General features: G+C 30.7%; 1 protein-coding gene across 1 annotated transcript in view; it reads right to left on the reverse strand.

Moving 5' to 3' along the window:
* The window catches only part of LOC142329279 (discoidin domain-containing receptor 2-like), a 708,527-nt gene that overhangs the window by 322,555 nt on the left and 371,475 nt on the right, over positions 1-14,497 (reverse strand). The window lies entirely within an intron of this gene.

Genomic DNA, 14,497 nt, shown 5'->3' on the forward strand with positions numbered 1-14,497 from the left:
AAATGGCACAACTTAAATCCCTTGTGAGATTCAAATATTTCATTAATTTAATATACGCACAAACATTTGTCTAACAAAAACAGATTTTTTTTGGACTTGGGAGCACTGAATAAATTTTTTTTCCCAGATTATTTGAAATTTATTTAAATCTACTTCTTTTGTTAAAAAACAATGTAAATTTTCCTTAAGCCACAGAACTATAAAACAAAGACAAATTTTTTTACCGATCTATATACATTTCCGTTATTGATACAGCTGTAACAGCAGCTTATATCGCTATTTCTGGGAAATTAAATAAATAAACTGTATCAGTATTCACATCCATTTTTTGGACTGAATTGTTCATCTCATAAGCTTGTAGATTGTGTATGGGAATAAGAATTTGAAATTTTGTAGCGGATGAAAAATGCCATGCCTGACCCGGATTCGAACCCAGGACCCTCGGATGAAAAGCCGAGATGTTAACACTCCGTTAAAGGAGATCAGCAGTTCGTTTAAGTTTTTTTTTGTATTCGAATATTCCAAGGGAAATTTAATTTTTTTACAGTAATACCTAACTTATCTTCATCCAAACTATATGAGGCGTTCCGTGCAAGGACGAATTCGACAAGTGTCCGGTTTTTTTTGTTTTATAGAAATAGAATGGATAGTTTAATGGCAGTATTATTTTTGTCAAGTTCGCTCTTATTCTTCTGAAAAAAAAAAAATAGTGTAAAATAAACAGGAAGATTTTAAAGCGTATGGTTATTTTGGAAAGGTATCCAGAAAGAAAGAGCGAACTCGGCTACTCGACCATCAGCAAGTATTGCACATCTACCGCTCCATTAACGGGCAAACTCAAATAACTGTTGATGCTCTCTCAGTTGTTCGTTGGAAGGTAGAGAGGATTTCCGTTTTAAAACGTTTCTTTTATTACTTTATCATCACATTTAATACTTAGATTTTCTCAAAATTCAGTTTTGTTGAGTTTACTCTTGTTCAGTGGCAGCTCGCGTATGGACACTGTGGAACTGCAGCACCCCCTATTTTCATTTGATATCAATAACAATTAATATAAAAAGTTCTTTTATCTTTAATTCTTTCTTTATACGTGTACAATATATAATCCTTAAACTTAATGTCAGTAGCCATCCTCCAATTTATGAAAAAAATATAAAAATCTTTGTATGGAACTGTGGGATTCACAGTTCCAGCGGTATGGTGTTTGGTTGTTGTGCGCATGCGCACATTGGAAGCTGCACGCGAGGCTGCAAGGGAGAGAGAGCACTGTCGCTCCCGTAGTGGTTACCCTGGCGTGATGGTGGAATGTAGTTTTTTTTTACTCCGGATGTGTATGGAACGTTCCTTGTTCGTTCCCTTTTCTAGTTTAATTGGTGGAAGGAATATGAAATTGGTTTAGTTGTTTTTTCAGTAGTGATCAAACTATGGTGGAAAGTAAGGGCTTTTTGATTGCCAAATCTGTCCAAAAACACGCTGGAAGAGCAAAAGAGAAGGTAATTAGTAAAAACTATTTATGTATCTGTTTCTGTGTATACAGAAATTTAAATTCAGCACTGTTGACTATAGTGTTTTTAAGCGGTCATTTTATACAGTTATTATCGAATAATACTAAAGAATATTATCTGTATTGACATTTAATTATTTATTCGGTTAAATGGAATACGGTTTTTTTAGCACAAAGTGCTTTAAAATGATATTGGGACCCTCGAGGTGTATGAGGGCCGCTTGCAGCAAAGGGCATGCGAAATGTGCATGCCTGGAGCAGAAAAGGTAGGGCCGGGAAGGGTAGCTTCCTAATGGAGGAGAGTGCCGGCTGTCCAGAAGAGGAAGTCAGTATTCTTTAATGAAGCTAGGAGGACCCCGATGGGAAGATCTCGATGGGAGGTTAAACAGGGAGAGCAGATTGGTGCCACGATACTGTGAGGTGACCGAGTTTTGCTTAACTGCGAGAACCGGTTGCAGAATGGTCCGAAAAAAAATATTATCCTGCTTCCAGCTATTCGATTTGATTCATTTTTTCGGTTGTTTTATTTTACAGAAAATTTTAACCATGGTCTTGAAAAGGCATAGAAAAAAATGTTCTGGAATAGCGCCCCCACTAATTTTAGCTACGAGCCGCCACTGCTCTTGTTGCACGAGACGACTCATATATTCTTTTAACCAGTGAAAGAATTTTCTAAATCGGTTCAAAGGTTTTCGTTATGTATTTAGATATATAAAACCTTTTCACGTATATTAAAAACTAATTTAAAATTTTAATCTACGATTCGTTTCGTCTAATGTTTCAATGTTTCGTCTCGTTCTCTTTCTAGGCGAATCTTTATTAAATTCTTATTAAATTTCAAAGATTTCCATTTTTCTAAAAGAAGAAATGATATATTAAATAGTAATTTGTCTTCCAAACCGTTTAAATCCTTAAACAATTTGAACGTAACATTTTCAATTTTTTTCACGACTGCTCAAAAAAGAGTGTAATATATTTAGGGTTTGTTCCACCGTAGCAGCTCAACGGCTGAATCGATTGTTACCCGCACGCTCGTTAATTATCCTACATTAAAGAGCAATGTTTGGAACTTTGGTCATGTTTTTTAATTTTTTATTAAAATTCATAATCTTTATTAACTTTTCTCATATTACATTGTTAGTTAATGCAAAATAATATTTATTCAACGCTAATTACTTTTTCTTTCTTATATAATTTTGCCTAAAAAATAAATAAAATAAAGAGTTAGAAATAGTTTTATTATTAAAAAATAGATATTAAAAACAGGAAAAATAGTTTAAAAAATCTTAATTATATTCTGTAAATAGGAAAATATTTTTGGATTATGGTCAAAGGAAGAAATAGATAAGGAATATAATTATTATTCTATAAATTTATTCTTGAAAAAACCTATTATTTCTAAAGATTGATTTTGAATTATAAATTATAATCGAAGGTTATTTTCTTTGTAGTATGAAAACGTTTTAAGGTAAGAAATGGTATTTAATGTTGAAATCCATTTGCTTTAATCATGAAAACTTGTCCATCCATTTTTCAATATAATTGTGAATATTATTAATATTCTTTGAAGTTAAATTGATAACTTCACAATTATTTGGAACTGAGAAAAACGAAGTAATTTTAGCAGCCAGTAAAATATTTTATTTAATCTGATATTACATTTTTTAGATTTTCGTAAAGTGAAGTTTAACGATTTTATGTTTTTAATAATCTTAAATTTTGAGTCTCAAACAACAATTTGGTGAAAAGCTATGATTTATAATTACGCTGTTGATTTAAATAAACAAATTTTATTTATTTCTTTACTGATTTTTATTAAACTATGAATTGAAAGTATGAAAAAGTATTCAACTGCTTTTATTTGAAATGTAATTATAACAACAAAAAAAACATTTTAAATAAAGCATTAAAGGAAATTTATATTTTCTGTGTATACAATATTAGACGATATTATTCTGTGAAACGACTTACTACAAAGCCGGAGACTACAGAAAAATCGTTATTCATTTGTCAGTTGAATCTTTGATATGCTTCCCTAATATTTTCTTAGACCTTCGCCAAAATTATTCTTCAACAAGCCATATAAATCAGCAACCCCACCTTCAGCTAGAAGCTGAACAACATTTTACATCTCTATCCCATATTTCGGTGTAAATTTGTGTTTCGGTTTTCAAGTAACTCATCCTTTTTTTTCCGCATTCAATTTATGATACCAATTTTTTTATTCCCTCGCTTATTATTTTTTACAGTAAAGTTTTATATATATACATCTATGTACGTAAAACCACAAAAAATTACGTATGTGGAATTATGCAATAGATTTTTCTTTAATTTACTTACGAGAAAATAAATTTACATCGGTTAGTAACTAAATTATTTTTTTTTTTTCTCACTCGAAAGATTTATAAATATTTTTAAATGTAAAATATTTTCTAGGTAGAACTTTTTTGTTCATCGTTCGTTTATACTGGCATCAACGATTAAGTCATTAGTGACTTAAAACTAAGTGTTCATAAGTAATTAGGCAATAAACACCAAACTGGATAACAAATAATGAAACAGAAACATAACCACTAGACTATTTTCACTGCGCAAACAGTATTCAATAAAGGATCTCACTCACGTAAGCAAAACCACTAAATTGAGCTTTTCATCCTACTATCACAGAGAAACCGCAACAGTCTTTTGATGCATTTCTTCCGGTTAAGCAAACCCTTCACATCAAAACCCAAGTTTAATTGACGACGAATAGTCCCAAACCTTGTGCGATCTACAGAATAAATGGTTTACGGACCATTTTAGATTGCACGCTTCACAGTTCTATTGAGGGGAGCCAAGAAGGTGGGCGTGGATTAGCTTTGTGGGCCCAATTCTTAACCGCGTTAGGATGACTTGGTCTTTTCTGTTGTTTAGGATAAAAGGGTTCTCGAAGGTGTTCTCTCGGATGCCATGGAAGGCCGTACGAGAACTCAGCACAACCAGAATAACATTTTTATTTAACAAAATATAAATAAAATAAACATAGAAAATAATGAACAAAATATGGCAATGAAATAGAAATTCTCACTACACAATTCTATCCTACACACAGTTTTAGCATTAATGTTCAATTACGAATAAAATAAGTTTATAAATCTCAATTATTTTGTTTTTTAAGTTATACAATTTACGGGTTTTACTGCATGGTTTCAGAATTTTTAAATGGCTAATTACCATGGAATTTGTAAAAATATATATATATATATATATATATATATATATATATATATATATATATATATATATAACATAATATGATAAATAAAGTTTAAAAAAAGGTGTGAATTGTTTTACCGTCTTTTTATTTATTTTGAATAAATGATTCTATTTAAATATTTTCCAGTTATTGAAAAGATTCTTGTTTAAAATAAAGAATTTTTCTGCCATGTTTCGGCCTGTTGTATTTTTAATGAAAATAAAATTTATTAAAATTTCTCTCACGTTCATTTTGGTTTACTTACATTATTAATTTTAACCCGCCCGGAGGCGGGTTGCCCTGGCGGGCGACGTTTCGGAATAGGATTATTAGGTGCCAAAAATTGATTACCTTTTGTGTAAAAATATTTTTTTTTGAATGATGAAAATTGATATAACGAAAGTTAAATTATAAATTTAACTCTAGAAATTGATACAAACGAATCGGGATTTTCCGCTAGTGATCGTTCCATTCCAGTGCCAAGTTTTTGGCTATACTTGATTATTTTATGAAGAAAAACTATCACATAATTTTTATTTTCTTAAAATTAGATTCTCTAGAAATTTTATTGCGAAAATTTAATCTGTTTACTGACAATTTAAGTAAATTAAACCTAATACCTAAAAAATTGTGTTTTACGATACCAATATTTTCTATTTTATAATAATTTTCTAAAAAAAAATTACTAGAGATACAGTTTTGGGACCTGCTTTATTCAATTTTTCAGGTGAAAAACAATTTTACCCTACATTTAAGATTAAAAATTTTTATATGGTTTCATTTTACTCTTGGAGCAGAAATCAGAGCAAAATTTTTCGTAAGCTATAATTTGAAAACGAAAAATTTCCAGACCTATGCTTATATGATTTGTTTCTTAATTCTCTCTTATAGAACGTTGTGGAATTTTTTTTTGTTTCTGTATATATTGTAATTTTATTTTCCTTATTTTTTGTTTTATATATTGTGTTTTTTTATTAGTAAACTAAATGATTTCTTTGTAGTATTTTTTATAAGTAACAAGTGATAAAATTCAAAAATTCCAGAAGCCGTTTTGAAGAAACATGTCTATTGCAGCGCCTCTTAGCGGCTTATAACCGTAAAAATAATCTAAGAACCTGCTCTGAGGTGATAACTATGTAATGCAAGAAACCGCATCAAAATCGGCCCAGCCGTTTTAGAAAAACACATACTGCAACGCTACCTGGTGGCCTATAACCGTAAAACATGTCAAAGAACCTGCTCTGAAGTCTTACCTATGCAATACAAAAAACCGCATCGAAATCGGTCCAGTAGTTTTTGAGGAAAATGGTAACAGAGATACATATACGCACTCACACGCACGAACGCACACACACACACACACATACACCCCCCCACACAAACACACACATTGGAAATAATAATATTCCAATAAAAAACATACAAAAGTAATTTATAAGTTATACCACTACTGATCTTTCATACATAGCTAGTTATCTTAGGATCAAGGTTAAAGAAGATTTTAAAACTTGATTTATCGTTAATATAAATAATAATACTTTTTAAATATTCACTTTAGAAATTTCCTTATTTTTATTTTTATTATATTCTTATGCGTTTATTGTTTTTTTTTTTTTTTTTTTTTTTTTTAGAAATACCATTTGTTATAAATAAAACCTACAAACATAAAATTATACTAATAAGAGTAATTTAACCAATAAGTTACAAGATGATTGAAAAAATAAATAAAAAATGTATATATAAAGCATATATAAAATACTTTTAATAATTATTATTTATAATTATTTTTCTTATTTATAATAAAATATTAATGATCTTACACGACATTGAAAATAAGTACTTCAACCATAGAAATAGTGGGAAATTAACAGTCACTCTACATTTATAAATTGCAGTGGGAAAGCTCAGTTTGTTTCGGATAAAGAATGGAAATGAATTCCACGTCCACCACAAACAAATCCTGTAAACATTTAATAGCCATCCGTAACGTGCGGTAATGGGTTACCTACTGAATGTCCAATTCGTACTTGAATGTCGGTGTCCACTTTTTCTAACAATCCGTGCCATTAATAGAAACAACCAGGTCGCCATATAAGTGTTATTTAAACAACGGTACGCTTCACTGAACACGACGGGAGATTCATTTATCTTCTTGAAAAAATAAATAAGTACGTACATGTTTATAAATACAGAAAAGCAAACATATCTTCTTAAATTGTTTATAAATACTGTAAGGGATTACGTCAATTACCTAGATTCGTTTTATGAGGCTAAATTATGTGTATTTCACACAGCAGATTTGTAATATATAATTTCAGTTTCTTTCTCTTGATAAAAGTTATCTCGATGATAAAAGCACTTCATCGGGACTGACGAAGTATTAATAGATTAATAAGTGTACAGCATAGAGAGGATTATCTATGTTGTATTAATCTTTTGCTTACGACAGGGTTGATAAATTCCACGTATTTAATAGCTTTATTTATTTTTTATTTTTACATCAATCTACAGTTTTTACAGTTTACACTTTCTTTCCATTACTAAATTAATCAACCAGGTATGTCTTAATATATATATATCACAACCTAACGAGTAATTCTATTTCTAGTAAAAATTACTCACCGACTTTTTTTTGTAATACTAGCTGCGGAGGCGTGCCTAGTTTTTGGTTATAGGTCATTATTTTATGAACAAAAACAATCAGATAAATAAATAAAAATTATGTAAAAAAATGTTTAATTAAACGCACTAAAACATTGATTCCCAAAGTGGTCCTGGTGGACCCCCCGGGGGTCCACGGGAGATTCGACGGGGGTCTACGTTGGCGTGACAAAAAAATGGGGGTTCACAATTCGTAAGCGGTGGTCCACGAAAATTCATCTGGTTTCGATAGTGAAGAACTAAAATGTTGGCTTGACTTTGCGTAATGATTACATATTTGAATAAATGCAACACAAAAATTATACTATTTTTCTTTTGCTTTTTACCACTCTGAATGGGAAATTTTCTAAATAAAATAAGTGAGAATCGATTGCTTTCTTGTGCTGCGAGTAGATTTCAAAAATGTAAAGTTGGATGGAAACATTTTTTTTTGATTGGCCAACTTTACTTTTATGACATCCACTCACAGCACAGTCAATCAAAAATTAACCAATCAATTCTCACTTTTTTTCGGAAGCTGTTAGTTCGTGGAACTCAGCCGTAACGCAAATTTTCATAGTTAGATCTAATCTTCACATTTTCCGTCGATTGGAAACATGGTAGAAATGTAGCTGCAGGGGGTCCACCGGAACTAGCAAAATTTTGAAAGTGGTCTATGAGAAAAATAAGTTTGGGAACCTCTGCGTTAGATAGTACAACAAACCCCGCTTGGCCGTCCCGCCGGAGCTAGGCGACAGTTCGGTTGATAAAGCCATGGGCAAACCTTCAGCTCACTTAGTGAATAGTCAGCGTCCCGTACAATAGTATATCATCGTACGCCACGGTCCCGTCTATTGTTAGCCTTACATTATCCAAATTTTATACCGTTTAACAACTGTCTAAACAAACACTTATTTATCAATTCTATATCAATTCATATTCATATATATATCATACATATATCATTTATTCTATATCAATTCAATTTTCATGTGTTGTTTATCTTTTAAATGCAAAGCTCCAGGCCAAAATAATGATATTAAATAAATAAACAATATAACAATTATAACTAAATTAAATAAAAAAATTGTTTTAAAAAATAGATTAATTATTTTATTTAAAATTTATAAATCTATCGTATTTATTAACATCGTAACCCGGTAATTTAAATTCTGTGTAATTTATAATTTTGTTTGTTTTGCAGACTTCTTTCTGAGATTTTTGGAAGCTTCTTAGAAATATTTAATAATGTTTCGTAATCTTTACTCCTCCCCTGTAACTTGCCTTTCTTCGTTTTGAAATCTTAATTACAACCTGATTTTTTTAAAATTAATAACTCGATGCCAATTCTCTCTTTCCCAATTAAATTCTTGAAATTTTTTAAACATTTTATAGCAAGTTATTCAAAAGCATTTAAAAAAATAAAAAATTTTATGTAAGTAACATTGTCTCTTTTTCTTTAAAGTTGCCGTCCAAGATTAATATGAGAAAGTTCATTGTATTATTATAACCTCCAACCTCCATCCCTTGTATTGAAGTGTTTTTATAACTCAAATTAATCTTTATATAACTTGCCTTTCATTTTACGTTCAAATCGTCCGAAATTAAGTTAATTTATACAAGATGTCAAACTGATAAATTTGATAGATTTTCGCAATTATTTACACCTACTTTCTGCAATTATTATACTTTTAATAAAATAAAGGTGTGTGTACTTAAGTTTCCATAACTACTGTTATTTTGTCTTTTGTAATTTGGTCTCTTTTTCAGGTTTCTATAAAGCCTAAATACTTTAATTGTTATTTATCAATATTATTGTCACAATCATGAGGATAACGACCAATGTGGGAGTCTGGGAGGCGGAACCCTATGCGTAGACGGGAATAGCGGCCGAAGCGAGCTTCTCGGTTTTCCAAGGTGCTGTTCCTCTGCAACACGGGAATGGCGAGCGAAACAGGCTCTGCAGCCCTGGGGTCGGACGGAGCCCTGAATTGGCCCCGCGGTTTGCCTGGGCCGATCTGGATCCTGAGGATCCAGATTCTGGCTAGACGGGCTGGCTAGTATATATACATATATTAACAGATGTCCCAACTGTTCACCATGTTTTGAAACATTTAATTTATTATATTGAAATAAAAATTATAAAAAGTATAATACTGAAAACAATGAGGTTTTTATCTATAGGAAATGTTATATGTAGTCCCTACTTGCCTTCAGTCTTGCCTCAACACGTATCAAGTTTGAAAATACATTCCGAAGCACCAAAAGTGTGATTGTATTTACAAATTCAATTATCCTGTTTATCAGTTAAACCAAGATACGAGGATTGTTCTTGTAAAGAGATCCTTTATTGTTCCGCATTAATAAAAATGTATCGGTATAAGATCCGAGTATCTCGATGATCAATTTGCTTTGAAATGAAAATCTGCCCAAAAACTATTTACAACAAATTTATCCAAACAGTGGCGGTTTGCACCGTTGCTGCGTCTATTTCTTTCTATAAGAAAATAAGATCAAACAGTTTCTTTCTCATTTAGTCGGTCATTATAAGAATAAATGATTGAAAAATAAAAGGATAAATGATAAATGTGAACAAAGTTAACTGTTATTCACTGCTGACGAAATAAAAAACAGCTAATTTTATTATATTGATTAAAACTAAGATGATTTTGGGTGCACAAGTGTATTTGAAACACTCATTATACGCATTTTCTAAAAAGGTAATTTTTTATATGTAAATGTATATAACAAAAGTGTACAGTATTTAACATCAAGACTAAAATTCATACGTTTTACAAAATAAATAAAATTAACGATCTTGAAATAATAAGAATTATATATTTCGCCTATGCTCATTCACTTTTACAATATGGAATCGAGATATGGGGAGGAACATATGATACCCACCTTAATAAAATATTTATGCTCCAGAGATATTTAATTTGAGCAGCTCTTGGTACATATCCCGGTACACGTTTATTTGAAGAATTTAAAGTCCCTACTTTGAGACAAATATATATCAAGAAAGAAATACTATACATTAACAAATATATAAATGATTTTGAATTTAAAAATATACACCGTACAATACTCGTTCAGCAGGAACAAATACCATATTCTTTTCAAAATTAACTGTTTGCAAACGTCTTTTTTCTTATTACTCCAGTATATTTTGTAACAAAGCCCCCAATCATTTTAACGCCCAAATAATAAATAGTAAATTAATAAAAGAAATAGATGAATGTCTGAAACACAATATATAATTTGAACTACCAAATTGAAAAAGTAATCCACATTAATAAAAATAAATTTAATACATTATTATAATGAACAGTATGCAACAAACTAAATTAATATACTACTTATCATTAAAAGATTTACATATATAAAACTGTCAATGTTTAAGTGAATGCTAAGAGTATAAATTCATAATAGTATTCAGTTATGCGTTTTTATAATGTTTTTTTTTTTTTATTTCTCCATTATGAAATTATTTTTCTCCTCATTTTTTAAATTATGAATTTATTGTATTTTATTTTATTTGATATCAGTCTAAATTTAAATAACTTTACATTCTGGTTCTATGTATATTTTCTTTTAAGTTTATTATATTTAATTTAATTTTTCATTTTAAATTTTTTATCTTTGTTTTTTTTTTTATGTATCATATTACAAAAATCATATATTTCTATTTAGTTCTTTTATTAACCATCTTGTTATAATGATATGAACTTGCGAGTAGCACTCAAGGTTTCTTTTGCTACCTGCGTCAAGTATAAATATGCTGAATAAAATTGTACGTGAAATTTTCAACTGACAATAATTTTCAACTAATAAGCATTAATTTTCAACTGAAAATAAAATAAATTGAATTGAATATAAGAAAAATATTACACAATTTGCGTATAGAAATGGTATATTGGGTATATAATCCCTTTTGTGTGTACAAATAGGATTGGTTTAGTGATTAACTGAAACTCAATACACAACTTTTCACTTTATTTTTATAAAATTCTAGTTCCCTATCAACAGAATAAATATTAAACGGTTATGCATTACACAACTGATAGCCTAAGATATCAGCCGATTAAAACTGTAATTATATTTCTGAACAGACCCGATAATTGCGTTATTTGTGCCGAGAAAAAAAGGAGGTTATGTCGTGTTATAACTGATTAAAATTTTTAATGAGAGTGGTATTTTTATCTGTCAGCAACACGCAAAGGAAAACATGTCGAATAAAGAGATGAACCGATTATAATAAATTTGGTGTTGGAATGTCCAAAACGAGGTCGAGAATGACGCAAGCTAACTATAATTGCACTGAGACATTTACTTATTGAGTTATTATGTAAAAATTTTCGCGTTGTTGGAGGCGTTACAAAACACTCGAAATTTACTCTCTTTCCTTCTTACGACTAACCCTCTCGACTTAATTTACTCTCTCGACTCCTTACGTATAGAAATTTATTCTTCATATGGGGTGTATTAAAAATTAATAAACAGACAAAGATGAGAATATTTTTGCTCATAATCATTCTTTTGTTAATTAATATCAACATTTCACGTTTAACTGTTCGTTTGTTTATAAGGAATCAAATCCGAAAACAAATTATGGAAAGTGAAATATAATATTAAAAACATTGTTAGATCTGTGTACCGATTCCATTGTTTCTTCAACATATAACAGAAAATATATGCTTCACGTTTATTGATATTTTTTTTATTGAAGAAATAATTTTATTATTTTATTGAAGAATAATATTGTAATGAGTTCAGAACGTAAATGTAAGTGGTAAATACTACAAAATCCCGACAAGAAAATCAACTACATCCTAATAAAATGAATCAGTGCGCATGAAATACCGTTTGGAGTGTATATTTATCCTCCGAGCATAGTCGATACAAGGTAACACTTTAGTTCGATTTTACTATTTGGTCTTTTAATTTATTTTAAGTATGTTTTTTTTTTAATTTTATAAAAAGATTATGTCATTAGATACAAAAAGAGAAGGATGGGTGGAATAATTTTGTATTTCATTAAAATAGTATCCAAACCGGTTGGCTAACTTTTTCATCTAACTAATTAAGCTGATCTTTATTTTCAGATTTTACTGTTACACTTCTTTTTTTTTATTTGACAGCCATCAACGTCCCTAACCACCCTGCAAAGATAGATGAAGTAAAGCACTCAGTTAAGAGTTAGAGATAAGCAGCAAAATAGTTCCGAAACAGACCTTGACACGTCTTTATTAAAAACAGAACAAAGGCTAGGTAAACCTAGCTTAAATTAAAATAATAAAAATACTAAGAAAAAACTATTTGACAACACTATAACGACAATTTGAATACAAAAAAAAAAAAATGTACAACAGAGCATTCGGAAAGTCGCTATCCATTATGGTTTACAACTCTGTGGTGCATTTTGTTCATTTGGCGTTAGGTTGGTTGCCCTGCGGATTCATTGGTCGTGGCTCATTAATAAACCAAGACGTCAGTTGTTGAGTTCTGATTGAACGTGTTTCGTTTCGTTTTGTGTTGTTTCTTTTATCGGAATCAATAGTTGGGAGAAACGTAATGATTATTTCGAAAGAGGAACGCATTTTACTCGTTGCACATGTCTTTTGTGAAGGTAACAAATATAATGATTTAGTGAAGCACAAATTTTCTGAAAGGTTTCCAAATATTCTATTCCTCATAGCAATGCAGTTCAAATTCTTATCGAAATATTTCGTGCAACAGGCTCTGTTGAAGACGCTGACTAAGGTGGAAGATCTCCTAAATCAAACGAACAAAAGTTGCTTGATATTTTGGATGCTACGGCCGAAATTCCATTGCAGTCGATGTGTAAGTTAGCACAGCAGCAATAGAACTTGCCCCACACATAAAGTTGTAAGAAAAGTACTGAAACGTTTCCCCTACAAAATAATGTGTGTTCAAGAATTGAAAACTACAGATCATGCCAGAAAACTAAATTACTGTCAATAGTTTAAAGGTTTTATTTACCAAAATTCCGATGTATCTACGACATAACGTATTTTACAGGTGAAGTATGGTTTAATCTGGGAGGCTATATTAATTTACAAAATAAATGAATGTGAGAATTGATCATCTTTTGAGGAAAAGAAGATTAATATTTTACGGTCATTTATATACAATGAAAACTACTGTATTCACAAATAATATTTAACTTTTTTGGAAACTGAAAAACTAAAACGAAAAGGTTTCAAGAAGTTGAGAAGGATTTTAAACCGCTTAAGATATCAACATAGCAAACACCGGAAGATTTCTTTTCGGACGTTGATTTCAGAAGTTACGTTTCCAGAGGAAAAGAACGTCTTTGACAGTAGAAGGAAGAAAGAATCACTGACAAAGAATGATTAAATATTAGAAGGACAGGAAATAGAATGCTATAAATCGTGACCTTCAGGTGGTCGTAACAAAAAAAAGAATATTTTTTTAAAATCTGTCTAATTTAGCTTAGTAAGATGTACTGAGCATTGCGTAAGATACAACTTTCTTTGTTCAACAAGGTTCTGCTCTACAAGGCTTTCTTGAAACCGATATGGACGTATGGGATAAGACCTCTGGGGAACGGCCAGTAACAGCAACGTGGAGGTAATCAACTGTTTCAGAACAAACTTCTTCGGAACATAACTCATGCGCCGTGAGGGATGCTGAAATCCACGATCACGTAGGTATTCCATATGTTTGAGAGGAAGTTGGACTCTAGTTTCAAGGTATGTGTCGAGGTTGGATAAGCATATTAATCATCTCACTTTGAATCTGCTAGACAACAGAGAGGACGTTAGGAGGCTCGATGTATTTGATCTTGTTGATAGCCCGTTATGATTGTTAAGACTCGGGTTTCATTTCATGTTCTTTAAATTTTATTTAAAGGACTTTTAAAATTTAGAAGTCCTTCGGACGGCTGCACTCGGCTCCCTCCACGGTAAAAGCAAAGATTATTCGACACTGGTCGAATAATCATTGGCAGATTATATCCGGGATGCTGGAAGACCAAAGATTATGATTTTTCAAAATTTTCAAATTATAGCCGAGGTTGTGGATTATATCCGGCCCGGAGGAACAAAATGTCGAATAATTTGCCGCCTTGG

The sequence above is a fragment of the Lycorma delicatula genome, chromosome 8 (assembly GCF_047948215.1).
Source record: "Lycorma delicatula isolate Av1 chromosome 8, ASM4794821v1, whole genome shotgun sequence".
NCBI lineage: Eukaryota > Metazoa > Arthropoda > Insecta > Hemiptera > Fulgoridae > Lycorma > Lycorma delicatula.